The sequence below is a fragment of the Lissotriton vulgaris genome, chromosome 7 (assembly GCF_964263255.1).
Source record: "Lissotriton vulgaris chromosome 7, aLisVul1.2, whole genome shotgun sequence".
Lineage (NCBI taxonomy): Eukaryota > Metazoa > Chordata > Amphibia > Caudata > Salamandridae > Lissotriton > Lissotriton vulgaris.
Genome location: NC_141695.1, coordinates 1,113,029,616 through 1,113,047,483, shown reverse-complemented (window position 1 = coordinate 1,113,047,483; position 17,868 = coordinate 1,113,029,616).

Here is a 17,868-nt window from a genome sequence, read left to right as displayed (position 1 = left end):
TGTGCCTGCACCGACTTCAGATTGTCCGCCCAGAGCGCAATCCGCGGGCCCTCATAGCCCAGCCGAAATCCATCTCGAAACCCCCCTCGCAACCCGGCCGCGTCGTCCGCCCGCAGATACGCCGCCAGCCAAGGCTCTAACCGGAGTACGAGCCTTTTCCCAAAGCCCCAGACCCCCCTCGGCCACCTCCCCTCCCCCCACTCTGAATTCCCCCGCCCTGCACTCCGCCTTGCGCGGGCTGTTGTCCTGGCAGTCCCACGACACCCCAGCAGCGCACCACTGGGGGCCTCCGCCCGCATTTGGAGCACTCGTGCCGGAAGCAGCACATGTGCCTGCCACACACCCCCTTAGTGAAATCCTAGCATGCCCCGATTGCGGGTTGACCAATGGGCTCACAGTGCCTAAAAGGGTGGCGGCACGAGCGGCAAACAGCTGGCCGTATAGACGGTGAGGCGAAACTTGGCACCTCCCATCGTCTGCTGGTACAAGTCCGAATCCAACTCCCCCCACTTGGCCTCCGGAACGGCCGCCATCCGTGCCCGGAATTCCTCATCATAATGGGACCAGGCATTCCCCCCATACGTCACCTGCGCCCTCCGCACCACGTCCATGTACTTGAATAGGGCGATAGACCGAACTGGAAATTTGTCACAATATACGCTGGCATATATTAGAAAAGCCGCTGACCAATTGTCGATCGTTAACGGGACCTTCGGCCACCGCGCCAACTCCTGCTGCTCCTCTTTTAACCCCTCCTTCGAAGTCAACTCCCTATGCAACAGTTTTAACATGTCAATGTACTCCCCTCTCCAGATCTTCTCCCTCTTTGCCAGCGACAAGTGTGCCCCCAACGGCTTGGTCACCCCCTATGTATGGGAGCTTCTGAACCGGCACCACGCAACTCTCCTTGCCCCCCGTCGCAGCCGCCCCGCCTCTGCACGCCCCAACGCCGTCCCCCCACCAGCGCACGACCCGACCACACTCGCCGACATCCCGCCATCCGTTCCCACCCCGTGTCTTTCACATACCTGCCCTTTACCAGCCGTCCCCCATCATGCCCCCGAAAATCTGTCCCCACCGAAACCTGCACACAGTGCCTCTTGCCCGCACCACTCCCCACTCCGTCTCCAACCTTACCTGGCGTCAAGGTCGGCATCTGAACTGGATCCCGCCGCCTAATCAGTGAAGCTGAGGGGGCCGTCACCCTGGGCGCTTCTTGCTGCGGCCGGACCTGTAACACACTGCCAACAACGTTACAAGATCCCCCCTCCCGTATCTCCCCCTCCTCCCAAGACTCCCCCGCTCCAACATCCTGTAGCCCCCGGCCGTCCCCAATGGTCTCCAGCCGGCTCAACCCCGCCTTCTCTCTGCACACCCGCATCAGGTCCACTAGGTTCACGTGCTCGCCCCCCCCGCCGTCGCACTCGCACCAACAGTCAAAGTAACAAGAGCTGCCTGCACCCCCCTACCCCAGGCGCCCGATAGGACCCTTCGGGTGGGGCTGGCGGTTAAACGTCTTGTCGCCGCCCAAAGCTGTCCCATGCCATGTCCCACATTGGAGCGCGACCGCCCATACCAGGCAGAGCTGGCCCATCCCCTCGGTGGAACGGAGCCGCATGCCTGCTCACCCGTGCCCCTCACCAACATGTCCTGCCAAAGAAAAAAGGTGGAGCCCAGCATGCCGGGAAAGAAGTGGCCTTCCTGCCCCCCTTGTGCTGCCCCCGCTCCATCCCCACTGCACCCCCAACCCCACCCTGCTGAGTGCCCTCCCCACCGTGCCGGGCGCCTCCAGCTCCTGCCCCACACCCTGGACCCCCAACACTCTTCCCACCCCAGCCACCCCAGCCCCATCCCGCCCCCCCACCCCCCGTAACCCCATCCTGGTCCCGCCCCCCTGGCCGGACCCCCCCGCACCCCTCCACCTCCCCCTGGCGCCGCCCTCCAACCGGGCTCCCTTTGCAACCTCCGCACCCCAGCGCACTTCCCCTCCATGCCCCGCCCCCACTTGCCCTCCCCCTCCCCAGTGACAGCAACCTGCTCGGGCCCACCAGGCTGGCCCCTCCCCGGAAGAAGACCCCCAGTCCAGCTCGCTCTCCGCGCCCGCCTGTCCCCTTCCCCCCTCCCCGCCCCCTTCCCCTCCATATCTGATTCCTCTATCAGCAAGGGCGACCCCGCCCCGCGTCCTGTCCAGCCCCCCTTACCCCGCACCCTCCCACTCTTGGACCTCCCCCACGCCCCTGCCACCGCCCTCACCCCTCCTGCTGCTCATCCAGCAACCTCCATTTCTGCCTCCCCCATTGCCCCCCGCAGCTCCCACCCCCGGGACTTCATTGCTGTCAACCCCCGCCCCCTCCTCCCCCCCAACTCCGCCTACAAACTGCAATTCGGAGCGCCCCCTCGTCCCCTTAGGCCCGCGTGCCCCTCCGTGCAGCCTTCCTCCTCGTTGGCTTGCCCCGCCGACCTCCTCCTCCCGCCTCCCCTCCGCCCCTCCCACCTCCCGGGGCCTTCCGCGGTCGCAACAGCGGGGGCCCAAACGCCACTTTTGCTGCAGTGGCGCCTTACCTGGAGGTCCATGCGGCCCGCTTCCCCCAGAAACCTTAACGCCTCCTGAACACGGGGATCCCCGAGCGCCACCATCGTCCTCCACCAATGCCGCAGACCTTCAAGATGCCACGACACTCCGCCAACCACTTCGACGCCACGAAATCCACAAACACGCGCAAAACCGCCTCAAAATACAAAAATGTGAGCCCCAACTGCCTACTGCCGGCTGCTGTGTCACTGCACCACAAAATGGTTGACAGTGACATTCGATGTACGGCCAAATCCGCTCCCAGCCCAAAACCAGCCCAAAAAGAGCCCAACTGCCCTCCCACAGCCCAAACAGCCCAAAAAACCCTTCCTGCACGTCCCTTAATCCCCTCCCCTCCTACAGGCCCCAAAATTCCCGTGGAGGCAAGCCTCCCGCTGGTCGACCGCCCCCCCCCCCAAGTCCCCATTCACCCTCCACCTCGGCTTACTTTGGCCGTAGCATTGTTCTCTTGGGAGCACCTTAATTATTTATTATTTATTTTACTTTTTGTTCCACTACTTCCACAATCTATGGCCCTCGTTTGCACTTCAAAATGTATTATATTCACTTTGGCCGCAGCATTGCTCTCTTGTTAGCGCTTTCTATTTTATTTTCAATATGGTCCCGTTACTATCTGGCCCTCATTTGCACTCATAGATTCTTTTATGCTCTCCACATACACGGAACGTCAAGCCGCACCTACCCTGCCTGGTTGGTGCCGTACCAGCCTTTGTTTCTACTTAATTGTAGTACTTCACGCCAACACAACACACCAACCCGCATCTACCCCGCCCGGTTGGCTCCTTCAAGTGCACCACTTGCTGTGTTAATTATCCCATACGACTTTCTCTCCCACTTTTCGCCTATACTGTTACCACCACCGCTAATTGTAGATCTCTACACAAAGGGTACACAGCAGGGGAGTGCGGTCATTGTGTCCGCCATTGTCTGTAACTGTACTCTGTTTGTGTGTGTGTTGCAAAACAGCTCTGTGCCAAGCTACCAGAGGGTGAGTTCAGGTTATCTTATTGTGTATCTCACGTACCCTGACTAGAGTGGTGGTTCTTGCCTGACCTGAGTACATACCTTAGCCAATCAGGAATCCCATTTCTAACACCAGTTTTAAGCGGTATTCACCTGTTACAACGCATTTTTTACAACGCACTACCACTACAACACAGGCATTACAACGCATACCATTACAACGCATAGCGCTGGGGGGCGCTCTAGGATAAGAGGTAAGTTTAATTTACTATCCAACACCTTCCCTAGGGTCCACGGGGACTGGAGTTAGAATAGTAAATTATACTTACCACTATCCAGCACCCCAAAGCGCTATGCGTTGTAGTGGTATGCGTTGTGAATACCGCGTTGTAATGGTATGCGGAGTAAAAGTATGCGTTGTAACGTCATACATCCGTTTTAAGCAAAACGTGGAATTTTGTCTGATCTCTCATCACTTGTTTAATGAGCATTCAACCGAGCCACAATATACACAAAGTAATAAATATGTGATATATTATCTATTGATCCTTTTTTAACAGCAGCTTAAGCTTGAGCTTCAGGGGCCCCCTCTGGCACTAGTGCACAAGCGGTGGGCCCCTGTCTGAGAGCTCCTGACTGGGTCCAGAGCTTGGGGGGCCCCCTTCAGGTACTTAGTAGGGGGGGCCCTCAAGTTTCATTATGCTACACCTCCTTTGCCTACGTTTAAAAAAAATCCACAACCTAATCAGACTACACAGGAATGCTGCAGGACTCAGTTTGGCTCACATAATGCTTGACTTTACTTGAAACTAATCCAGTCTGATTTTGTACTTCAGCCTTTGACCCAATCTGTCCTCTAAGCATATAAGAGGAACTGAAACTTCAAATTTGTGATGGAAATGTGATGTAGAGACTATTACACTCTTATGCACGATAGGATGATTTCATCCAATAATAGAGATAGCAGAAGAGACATCGTGACCTTTGACTGTGATGACCTGAAGACCCTGTATTGGAAGACATAGGGCTGCATGCTGATATTGCATGCATATAGAACATGGTTTCAAGCAGAAGGATAGTGGTAGCAACTGCAACGCTAGTCCGCAGTCTTGCTTATGATTGTGCTTTAAGGTGGTCTTAATTTATCCTTCAGATGACAGGAAACAGCCTTAAAGTTCCAAGAAGTGTATGCTTTGATCTGCAATTCACAGTGACCAACCCAGTCATTTCGTGAAAATTGGGTGTAACGTTTTTGAAGTTGGAGAACGCTTTACCATTGCTTTTGCATTTCAATAGCATAAAATATATTTGCGCGTGCCGGCAGGGAAAACACTTATGAATCTATTTGAAGTGCAAGAGATACATATCACAATCCACAAAATACTCAGAGAAAAAGCCAGAGAGGACTTTTGTAAATAATGCCTCCATATGGAGTAAATGATTGGTTTTGAAGAGCTCTAAAATAATTCAAGGTTTACTTCTGGATATTTTGCAGTTATACAAAAAGAAAGAAAATATTTACAACAGTATGCCTAAACATATTATTTATTTATTTTGCCTGCCAAACACCCTCAAGACTCTGTGCTGCTCTCTCCCTTGTTTTGCAAGCTCTCTCTTGTGTGCCTCTTCTGCGCCAAGCTATCCCCCCTGTCCGCCATGTTCCTATGTCACCTGTTTTCTTCTCCCCCCATGTTACTCTCCATCGTGTGCTTCTTTACTCCTTTCTTGTCCACTTCCCAATTATACCTCTACCCGCTCCTCCATTACCCCCAACTCTCCATTAAAAAAAAAAAAATTGATCTTTCCTTGTGGTGGTGGGGTCGGGGTGGTGGAGACCAGACAGCAAATTGCTGCGACCACTCTATCTTAAAATAAAGTGCTTTTGCACTACTTATATTTCATTTTTAAAAATGTACAGATCCATCTTGGATCAGTACATAAATAAAACAAGCATTTGCAAAACAATAGGTCTCGCATTTACAAGAGTTTGAGCTATTGGCATTGCAAATGACTGCCTTTAATTTATGTGTTTTGAAAACATGCAGGCGGTGGGTAAACACACACTTTGTACTTATAGTCCTTGCATACGACAAGCAAAGCTGGCAGGAAAAGATGCACAGTTACTGCCAGCCTTGCTTCTTGTAAGCCATGTCTTGCAGATTTTCAAAACACATAAATAAAAGGCATTGTCATTTAAAATGTCAAAAGGTCAAATTCTTGCAAATGCGAGACCTATTGCATTGCAAATGCTTGTTTCTCATTGCTCTTGCAGCGTCAACTTTGTAGGTGCTCTGATAACAAGGCAGTATATGAGATAGACAAGAGAGGCAGGTACTCATATACATATGGCATACACTCCTAGCCCTCAGAACCAGAAGACTTTTTTCATTTTTAAAATACCCTGGCACATGGAATTTTGGGGCTGTCTGCAGTAAAACAAGCAGGAACTACTGAACATGTGGCATTGTCTCTAGGAACTTTTACCCCATTAGTTGGTGAGTACCCAGGAGTGACCCTCACCAGCTAATAAGTGCCATACATTAATGTGGCACCCCAGCATCCTCAGAACAGTTTCTTGACCTGCAGAAGAGGACTGGATCTACTGTCTGTGAACAGAGAGCAACCCTGGAGGACCTGCTCTTTCTTGCACCGAGGATACAAAGACGTGGACTCCAAGGGTCAGTTGACGGACCTCATGTGTAGCTATGTATATCTACAGGGACTCCACAAGCTTAAATATTTATTTTCCCTGATTCGCTTAGTTGGCTAGTGGCAACTGGAACTAGAATGAGCCCTGCTAATTGACCTCACCTGACACTCTGTGAGTCTGTAAGAGCCTCCCTGAGGTCCTGGGACCTTCAGAAATATACTCCTATGGTTGTTTGGACACCAGAAGGAAGCTTGAAAACTTTGGAAAACTTTTTCCCCCAGAGCTTCATGGGGACTTGTGGAAAAAAGTATCCAGTCAGCGGATTGAATTTAATCTTTGTCTTGGGTAAGGCTCCCAGCACCTCTGAAAAAACAACAAAATCCCATTGCGTGCTGTGCTCCAGAGCTGTCTCGGGTATCTGATCTTCAGCTCCACAGTAGTGACTACAATTTCAGGGGCAGCCACTAAGGGAATATTTTCGTCTCAAAAAGTGGCCAAGTTCCTTTCTGAGTCAGGACTTCGAAGAAATGTCAAAGCTTTTCTTAAAAAAAGAGTCCAAATGTGTTTTTTAAGTCAGACTTAGAAAATGCTTTGACTTCCAGACTTTCATTGAGACAAATACACTTGTTGTGTCCAACCAGGGCTTCCTCACATTCAGCCTCCAATTGCTCCTAGGTCCCGGTAAACTACTTCCTCAAACTATCAATGGCGCCTTCTGCTTTTTGTTGCTATTTTCATTTAAGTCTTTAAAAATTCATATCTCTGATTCCCCTTATTACAGTTTAGTAATTTTGATCTTTTCGGATAAAATTATAATCCTCAGATTTAATATTTAGTTCACCACAAATAATCCTCTTTCGTACACTAACTGAGCGAGAATGTCCAACAAAGCTGTCATAGGGCTGCGGTAATAAACCATTAGACTGAAGATCAAGGTCCAGATTGATTAAACTGTCATGCAGCGCAATGCAGCAACACACTGTGCTGTGCTGCATGAAAGAGCCGGGACAGGAATGCACACATCTACCAAGGTATGGCACATTCCGGTCCTCTGTCTGCGCTGGCGCACAATTAGCATCCTGGGCCAAATGCAGGCACCCTCCCGCCATAGAACAAGGGGGCTCGTGTGACAGGCAGGATTTTTTTGTGCAGGAATGGACACCTTCCTGCACAAAAATAATTCTTTGAGGCGTAATCCCCATCTTAAGTGTGCTGCAGAATGCTGCACACTTTGAAAGAGGAAACAATGAGGAGAAATATGGATATTTCTCCTCGTGCCTCTGGTGAATAGGCGGACAATTCTGACGCATTGCCAGGTCTAACACCGTTGGTACATCTGGGAATGCTTCAGAATACATGGGTGGATGCATGGCAACACCCACACTCCACCCATGTAATGCCCCCTTCACGTAGAGTAGTGAGGCATGAACATGCGCTGCCCTGCATTACTCCAGATTTACCAAGCCACACAGGACCACGCAAGGTGGCCTTGCGTGGTTTCGGAAATCTCATCTAGGTTTTGTGTGCTCTTGAGTTACCTTGCGTGGCACAAGGGCGATACAAAACATAGGTAAATCTGGCCCGAGTGCTTTGTAAATCTCACCAGGACTCCAAAATAGCTTTTCTTGGCCCTAACTCAGCTTATCCGTATGGCTAGAGCGGTCGAACCGGGTTCGAGTCTCGGCAACGACGCTCAATGTCCTGTGATTCTGGGCAAATCAGTTACTCTCCCCGTGCCTAACAAAAATGTATGTGTCTTTCTGTAACGAAACTGGTGCTATGTAAAGTGCTCTGATACAGGATGTCTCTGGTCTAGTTTGCTCATAATAAAACTCTCAAACAACCAAACATAAATTGTTTACATTGATTGTGTACTTTGATATAGTAATAAGGAAATTATATGTTTTTACACAGTAAATTATTTGCTGACTAGAGTTAGATTAAAAGTAAGTATGTTCTAAGTGTTTGCTGAATGTAGTCACATAACACAGATTTTTTGCTGCTTCCATATCCTAAACTTGCATGCTGAATCATGTTTGTCTGATTATTCTGTGACTTTTTCATTCATTTATTATTTTTCGTTCATTGTTAAAGAAGTTTCAACTCCAGTCAACTAAACTCACAAGAGGACCTTCTCATGAAAATTGGATCATCTGCTCAGGTTAGCCCTGATAAAGTACTTAGAGGAACTAGGAGGTCACAGGGATGCACTTGAAGAAGGCTTGCCATAAGAAGTACTTTTTTACAAATTAGCATATGTGAACGAATTTCTTTAGTTTTGAGACCTAGTCAGTATCCCTGAAAATGAAACCCTCAGCACATTGATATTGCACTTACTCTTTCAAAGATTTGAGTTTTATTCCCCTAAGTAAAGGCAGCAGAATTAAACACTAGCATTATCGGTCTTGTTTTTTAGGTTTCGCCTATTATCATTCGCTTGCGAATGTAATAGGCGAAAATTCAAGTGCTCCATTCGACTCGTCAAACCACTGCGGTTTTTCCACAGTGCATGTGAGTCACGTGACCACAAAAGCGGGTCACGTGACCACACAAGCACGCGCATCTCCCTAATCCGCCTGCCACACTTCTCCTCCCCTCGCTCGCATTCCCGCCCCCCCACCAGGCTCTCCTGCCCCCTTCCGGCTTCCCTCCGCGCATCTCCCTAATCCGCCTGCCACACTTCTCCTCCCCTCGCTCGCATTCCCGCCCCCATCCGGCTTCCCTCCGGCCATTTGCCAGCATACACTCTCCAAGCGCATCGCGCTTTCGCACACAGTCATTAACTCCCACGAGCAGAAGGCTGATGTGTTTAATAATCTGTTTTTACTAAAACAATGTCGAAGATTCTAAAGGCGGGTGTTATTTTTAAACAATAACCAAGAAGGCCTCCCTGGGATGCCAACTCGTGCCCCCATATATCAGCAGTCAATAGTCTGTAAAATAACCAAATCTACCGATCACACACAATTATTACTGGGCTGTATGGTTCAAATAATTTTGCGTTTTTTTTCCTTCAAGTTAGGTGCATGACTTATGAGTGTATTTTTTTTTATTTAAAAGCATTTACTGTAGATGTACAAGGAAATATTCCTAATGTGTGCCGAGGAGCTTTGCATTTATAATGACATTTTTAGCAAGTTGACACTGTGCTGGTAATGTTCCCAGCAGACCGATGTCAGCAGCACGCTGCTAGTTTTGTGCTCGTGCACACAAAGGGCCCATGAGCCGAACACATGCCCCTTGTCTGTGGCTCCCGCAGCCGCTCGCAGATGCCCCTGTATTCTAAGCCATTCTAGCACTCACGTGAAATGTTTCTGCAGCTCGACTCCCCCACCCCGTCTGTTTGGTTTCACATTTGCACGTCTCCTATGCTGCGATTACCAGTGGTTCTCAGGGCCAGCCTGACCTGACCCCGGGCGCCTGAACACCTCCTTGTGGTGGGAAACGGAATAGCCGCTGGAGTGATAATGAAAGTCGGCTTTCTCATGGCACCGTGGTCTTGAGCACGTCACAGGAGTTTATATGTTTTTATTTGTGCACTTTAATATAAGTCAAACTTGAGCCAATGGTATTGGGTGCATGAGCGCCTGTTACATTACACAAGGTCAGATAAATTTTTTTAGGCACATGGAGATTAAGTGATTTGCTCAGAATAATTCTGGTGGAAAATCCTGCTTCCTATGGCGAGCTCGCGCTGCAATGTACATGGCAGGGCCGGCCCTAGGCATGGGCAGTGTGGGCAGCTGCCGAGGGCCTCGCGCTCAGGGGGCCCCCTGCTTCACTGTGAAAGGCCACGCTTTCACAGTTAACCTCCAGGGCCCCCTGCCCCACGCAATCAAATTACAAATGCGAGGTGTCTTGACCTTGCTGTCAGGGTGTGATGGCATTCCTGGGTGCACAGGGTTGGGGGCGAAGGAACAAACAAAGTAGGGACTGCACCGCAACTGGGCCAGCAATTATGTGTGCTCACAGTGTCAGGGGGGAGGCAACACCTCTGCTAAGTACCGCCATTGCCTTTCTGCATTTTGTTGCTAGGTGACAGAAGGCCCCCTTTGTTAGCAGAACTAGCCAGACACAGGTAAGGAGAGGAGGGAGCAGCCAGATCAACTGGCTCGTGTTTACTTTTGTATCCCCTATTTTTTTATGGGAATGTGCATTTAAAATGTATGTAGAACTGTCACATAGTGTTTTACGAAATGCTTCTTTACTGCTTGGAGGCCCAGGGGAGGGGGCCCCCTTTCCCTGGGTCTCTAGGCACTAGAGCAAGATCCAGGTGTGGGGCCCCCCTCCTTGTGCCCTGTAGCCATTACTCCTTCTTTCCTTTCTTTGTCCCCCCACCAAAAAAAACCATTCTTGCTGGAAAGGTTGTCTTTTTCTGACATTTTTCACTTTAAATGTGCTCCCTCGGGACGGACAGAAATAAAAGGTTAAAATTGAAAAATAACTAAAGCAAGACAGTGTGGATCGAAAAAAGTGGCAACATTGATTTTATTCAAACCCAAAGCACATTAGAGCCACTTTAAAGAGTTTGCCAGTGAAGCGCTACTTTTGTTTTTATGAGATGGGGCAGAGGCAGGGTGACAGAGGCAGGGTGACAAAGGCAGGGTGACAGAGGCAGGGTGACAGACGGAGGGAGACAGACGGAGAGAGACAGACGGAGAGAGACAGAGGGAGAGAGACAGAGGGAAGGAGAGAGATAAGGAGGGAGAAAGACAGAGGGAGAGAGACAAGGAGGGAGAGAGACAGGGAGGGAGGGAGATAGAGGGAGGGAGACAGAGGAAGGGAGACAGAGGGAGAGAGAGAAAGAGATGTGGGTATGCTTGTCTGGTGGCTCAGTAGACAAAGGCATCTGCTGCAGGGACCTGTGTGAAACCTCATGGTCACAATTTTTTTTTGCTTTCCCCCTCTGACCCCGCCCCCACCGGTGCTGCCCTCAGCCAAAAACCACACTGTAAATGTGCCCCCCCCCAGAGAAAGTTTGTGAGTTCCCATGCCCTAGATGGTTAGTGACCCGGTCATTGAGGTCACAGGACCCTTGAGCAGGGAGGCTCTAGGGCGGTGGGACCGGTGACCGCACTGAGCGCTCACTTCGGGTGGGGGCGTCATCTTTGCAAGTATATTATGTTTTTAAAAGCACTTGCTGCCTCCTTCCTGGCCTCCAGCAATTTTCGGCAACAATAAAAATGTCATGATGACTCCAGTGATTAATGTTCCTCCTTGAGAGAGATCGAAGTTTAGTCTAGTGGAAGTTTTGACTCGTGGAAAGGTAGAGCAGAGGATTAATGTGCCTGCTGCAAAGAACATGTATCATGCAGATCACAAAGTGCACATATTGTAAATAAGTCAGTTAATATGTCAAAATCCTAACATTGAACAGTGAGCTATTAACTGTCATCTAAAAGCTGCATGCAAACTTCAAGGTATAAATTGGAGGATTATGTTTTTTCCCCAGTCTTTGGTTATTTTAATGTTGCAAAAAGGGTTCATTTGGATAGAATTCAATTCTGGCTATTAAAGAGAACCTCCAACCATGGTATTGCGTTCTAAATTCAGAGTTTGTGTTTATCCAGACCAATCACTAATAAACTATAATGCCTAATAACATGATTGTCTGATGACTCCTACACCTTGTAGTCCTTTGTCTTATGTAACATTTCCTATACAGTGATTTAGACATTTATGAGAGATTGTCTCTGTATTATGTGTGTGATATACATTTCTCTGACACCCTACACTGGTATCAGTAGCGCTGTAAATCAAATTAAATGCATCTCAGTGAGAATGTGGTTATGGCGACTCGAGGGGCACTGTTAAAGGGTGGTAGTGAGGAAATCCGTGGCAGAGGAAGTAATTAGGGGCACTAACAAACATTGTTGCATAGGGCTCCACCAGCGCTAAAGCCGGCCACTTGCCTTTCTAACACCAAATCAAAAACGTTGATTTAAAAAAAAAAAACTTAAATCTGCAGCATACCTTCAAGTCAATGTATGATTTAGTAGTGGTCTCGGTTGTTCTAGGTCTTTTTTTATTTATGTACAATCTTAATTTGTTCACAATGGTGTCTTGTAATTTTGTATTATATGTGTTGTGCTTTTTCACTCAACATAATTCTGGCAAGTAAAGAGCCCACACACAAAAAAGATTGTCCTATGACTCTTAGCATGTTCGTGTGGTATACTGGTGAGAAGATTTACGTTAATAGAAATTACTTAGTATTAATGTCATCCTAAGGTGGCAGCATGATGACACAAAATGGTAAGGGAGACTTTAGAAATGTGCGAAGTTTGCTTTTGTGTAATTTTATATTTTGAATGATCCCGCCCCTCATTACCTCAACAGGATCTCCCCCCTTTATGAGACAGAACTGGAATTTCTATCAAGCACTCATCTGGAAACGATCAGTTAACATTGAGTGAACGCTGATGACACCCAATTGGTGTTCAAACTTACGCCCGACCACAGAGAAGACGCCACAAATTTCTCCAACTGCCTCTCTTCCGTGGCAGCTTGGATGAACAACAATTGTCTCCGCCTTAATGGCGACAAAACTGAGCTGTTGGTGGTAGGAAAATCTTCTTCCGCATGGTCCCACATGTGGTGGCCTGCGGAATTGGGCAGTCTGCCTTGCCCTGTGGCTTCGGTGCGGAACTTGGGCATAACATTGGACTCTAACCTGTCATATAAACCTCATGTGAACAAAGTCACAGCAAGATGCTTCAGCGTACTGAGGGTCCTTCGGAAGGTACTAGACCTTCTTCCCATGGACTCAAGAAAGACCATTGTCCATGCCCTAGTCACCCCCCATCTGGACTATGGGAACACCTTGTTACTGGGTTTGAGCAATACGGGCACCCACCAACTCCAGTGCGCTCAGAATGCCGCTGCGTGCCTTGTGCTCAAGCTTCCTCGAAGAGCCTCAGGGAGACTGGTCTTGTCCAGACTCCATTGGCTCCCCATCAAGGAGCGAATTAAATTCAAGGCCCTATGCTTTGCCCACCCAATAGCCCATGGCACCGGTCCAGGTTATCTGCACTGTTTACTCACTATACATCGACCTACCAGGAACCTTAGATCCTCTGGTACGATGTTGTTCAAAATCCCTAAGATAACTAGAGCCAAGATGGGTGGTTCCTCGTTCAGATACTTTTCTGCCAAGGGCTGGAATGAACTCCCTCTCGAGATGCGGATGGAACCCTCTGAAATAAGATTTCGAGAAAAATTGAAAACCTTCCTCTTCCCCCGCACCTAATCTCCTCTTCCCCCTTGCCCTTGCCCGTTCTTCCTGTGTACATTCCTCTGAGCTCCTTTGCGGTTTTCAGCGCGGGGACACTCTGTTTTGAGTAACCAGGCGCTTAATAAATGGCTTCTATTCTATTCTATTCTATAAAAAACATCCACCTTTCTAAGACCTGGAACTAGCTTTTCCATCCAATGTGACAAATTTAATACAGTTTGAAAATATATGGACTTATTTTATTTGTATATTTATATTGTTGTCATTGTTACTGATATCCACGTTAGGTCTCTTCAGTGATGCCAAATAAGATCAATAGTCCTGCAATGTCACTTTCTGTGGTCACTTCTTGTGATGTTACATGCAAATAGGATGGGCCTCACATCTTCCCTTTCGCCCGGGGCCCCAAAAGTTCTAGGACCGGCCCTAGTACATGGGAGTGTTTTACATCTCCAATGTATACCAAAAACATTACATCTATGTCTCATGAACACGTTGTATACAGAAACATTTTTTTATCCCTGCTGTAGGCTTTAAATCGTTTAGGTAGGACTCCAAACGGTAGATACACCCATTGGCTTTGCCAGTGATTGGAACAAGTAAACTGGATTACTATCATGAATTAAAAAAAACATGACTATGTGTCTAAAAATCCGTCTCCCCTACTGGTTCTCGTACAGAACGTTTCAAGGGTTCGTCAAGAATTTTAACTGCATAGAAAAGAAAAAGCGTGCCAAAGGGCGACTCGTTCGCAGTGGGCACAGGAGGAGCCTTCTTTAACAAGCACTGGCGTTGCCAATAGGTTTCGCATTTGGAAAGTTGGAGCTATTGGTTTTGTAAATGACATTTTATATTTATATATCGTTATTGGCATTGTCAATAACAATATATAAATATAAAATGTCATTTACAAAACCAATAGCTCCAACTTTCCAAATGCGAAACCTATTGGTAATGCCAGTGCTTGTTTCCTTTTGTCAATTGATGTATTTATTTGGTGAACTTTAAGCATTCAAAGGTATTATTCATAAAAACTGTTTATTTCATGTTGTCGGTGATCTTTATCAAATCAAATTGTGATTTGTGTATCATGGATGAATAAAAGTGTTAAAAACATCTGTCACTTGCAAATTCGTTTTTAAAAAGAGTTTTGGAGTAAGATTTGAGGAGATGCTGCAGGGAGTAAAGAGAGACACGCTTTAATATTGAACATTGCCCAGCCCAGCGTTCATTCATGCTCAGTGCAAGAAGGGGCAGTGTCCTAGCCTTAGCAGGGAGAGACCAGTTCTTAACACGCATGTTGCAAAGTTAAGGGACAGGATGTGGCGTAGCAGCCAGAGCAGAAGACTCGGAAGCTGGGGATGAGGTTTCGAGTCTCGGCAGCGGCTCCACATCCTGTGATTTTGGGCAAATCACTTATCTCTCCGTGCACTTGGACAGCGCCTCGATACCCTCAAGGGTGATAAGCCGTGCTATATAAATAACATATTAAAGTGTCAAGTGCTGGATAAAGCCAGGAGCTATACAGCTACTGGAATATTACACCCGCTGAGGCTATGGTCTAAATTAAACAAGGATATACAGAAAGGCAAGCATTAAGATGTTGGAGTAGTAGAAGGTCTATACTAGCTGTTATTGCCGCTGAGCCACTCATTTTCTTCAATGAAGCTTCCAACATCCAGTACTCTCATTAAGAGAGATAACCCACGCTTGTGGACATTTAGGCTGTCAATTGCCCTGCGCAATTACAGGCCTGAGCCGCAGACAAAAGCCCCTGGTGAGGGGAGGGAAATGAACAACTGCTTTTGCTTTGCACTGGTATGGACAATAAGCATATTAGCACCCCTTTACTTTCTCGCTAGCGGTTTATTGACCCCCCCAAGGCTTCCGCACAGCGCCGGCTCTTCCGTCACAAGTTGAATTCCATAGCTTGCTGTGCCGACCCCTTCCCTTCCTTCACTTAAGGGGAAAATAAGCCATAAGAAAAGTAGAATAATGAAACCAAACTGACTTGTTTGGGGATTTTTCTGCTGCACATTAGGGATGGCTTACTTTCCCCTTAAGTGAAGGATGGTGTGAGAGGCCAACACTGCAGTGTAGAAATCAGTGGTAGAAGTGGGGGGGGGGGGGATCGGTGGGCACGGCGTGCCCCTACTTCTAAAAAATTGTTCAGTCCGATCCCCTACTTCTTGCTTTCAAAAAAGAGTCCCGGGACGGCAAGAATAGTCCAACTTTAAAACTTTTTTCATTCGCTTCCAGCTCGCACTTCGCTGTGAACTCCAGAGGCTGCAGCAGCCCCTCCCTGAGCTCACACAGACCGAGGAGGCCCATTGTCATTCCGATTGAGACTGATTACCTCTTTCGAATGACAATGTGCCGCCCTCTGCCTTTAGCATATCAAGTGGCCCTGAGATTAGAGTTGATGATTAGAGATGAGCTTTCCCCAAGCAGGGTACTGTGGGGAACTTGACACCAGTGGCTATCTTGTGACGATTTGTGAGTGTGTGTGTGGTTAGTGGATGGAGGCGGCAAACTCAACCCCAGAATCTAGCCCCTGGCGCTGTTAATGTTCTACAGATAAGTGTGAATGCATGGCTTGTTATCTTCACGATCTTTTTTTTTTTATTTAATGCATTTTTATGTAGCGCGGACTTTATCCGAAGGTGATTGCAGAACAACTTCCTCAGCACTGATCAGCCTCCCCAAGTGAGCTCCGTCGATATCTTGCAGACAGGATGCTGTGGCACAATTGTATCAGCAACTCCTGGCACATACTTTTAGTAGGGGGCTCACATGTGCGAATTTAATTACGTGTTACCATAGTGACTACATATCAGCCACTATGTCTGTTTTCCTTCTCTCACTTCATGGTGCTGCTGTACGCTAACATTTATTCTAGTCAGGATTTAATTTCACCAGTGAAATGGGTTTCAAAACTTAGAAACAGATGCACTGATGAAGTGCCGCTGCGTGGTGCGCGCAGCCTGCTGTTTCCTTTAGCAACCTGCGGAGGTGCATTAGAAGAGCCAGGAGTGCAGCGAGGAATCTGTACACCATTATAAGAGAAGGGTTGGAATTGTCTGTATGACTGCAGAACGCCATGCAAACGTTTTTACTGTCTTTTTGTGCTTGGCTGAAAGTCAACATATGCAGGCCCTGGTGAGTTTAAAGTATTTGACATTGCCCTGGCTGAAATGTTAAATGGCTGTGTGTGTGTTTTCAAATGACGTGATTTGAAAGTCTTTCTTCTCATCGCTTTGCAGAGCAAAAGAGCGAGAACTGCGTTAAACACATGAAGTGCAAAATAATGTTTCTTTGTGAATAATTTGAAAGAGCTAGCAATGACACGTTTTGACCTGTCAAGAGTATTGTGCTGGTAGACCCATAAGACGTATCATAAAAGTACCCAGCACCAAGCTTTTTTAACTTTTTCTCTTTTGTTTAATAACACTGTTCATTTTACGCTACACTATTGGTACCAGGCTTATCCTGTCCAGTCAACAATATACCATGCCTCCCTTCCTCTTTAGCTTATGCCTACTTATGTTTGCTCACTAATTGATAATTGGTGTCTTCATTTTACACCCCCACCACTTTCAAACTTTACCAGCCAGCACTGCTTGACACCTTTGTCAATGTTGTACACAGAGTGAAGTGAGCTGGGCAGGAGCAGTGACCGGACAGAAGAGGCGACAGGAAAGGAGAGGTACTAGGGCAGGAGAGGTGACGGGGCAGGAGAAGTGATGGTGCAGGAGAGGTGACTGGGCAGGAGAGGTGACGGGGCAGGAGAGGTGACGGGGCAGGAGAGGTGACGGGGCAGAGAAGGTGACGGGCCATGAGCTAGAGCAGTAACCGGGTGTGAGCGGTGAAAGGACAGGAGCAGTGAAGGGGGCAGGAGCAGTGAAGGGGGCAGGAGCAGTGAAGGGGGCAGGAGCAGTGAACGGGGCAGGAGCAGTGAAGGGGGCGGCAGGAGCAGTGAAGGGGGCAGGAGCAGTGAAGGGGGCAGGAGCAGTGAAGGGGGCAGGAGCAGTGAACGGGGCAGGAGCAGTGAACGGGGCAGGAGCAGTGAACGGGGCAGGAGCAGTGATGGGGCAGGAGCAGTGATGGGGCAGGAGAGGCAACAGGGCAGGAGAGGCAACAGGGCAGGAGAGGTGACCGGGCAAAAGAAGTGACAGGCAGGTGACATGACAGGCAGGTGATGTGACGGGTAGGTGAGGTGATGGGGCAAGAGAGGTGATGGGGCAGGAGAGGTGATGGGGCAGGAGAGGTGACGGGGCAGGAGAGGTGACGGGACAGGAGAGGTGACGGGACAGGAGAGGTGACGGGGCAGGAGAGGTGACGGGACAGGAGAGGTGACGGGGCAGGAGAGGTGATGGGCAGGAGAGGTGATGGGTCACACGCTTTACATAAACCTGTATTCCTTATGAG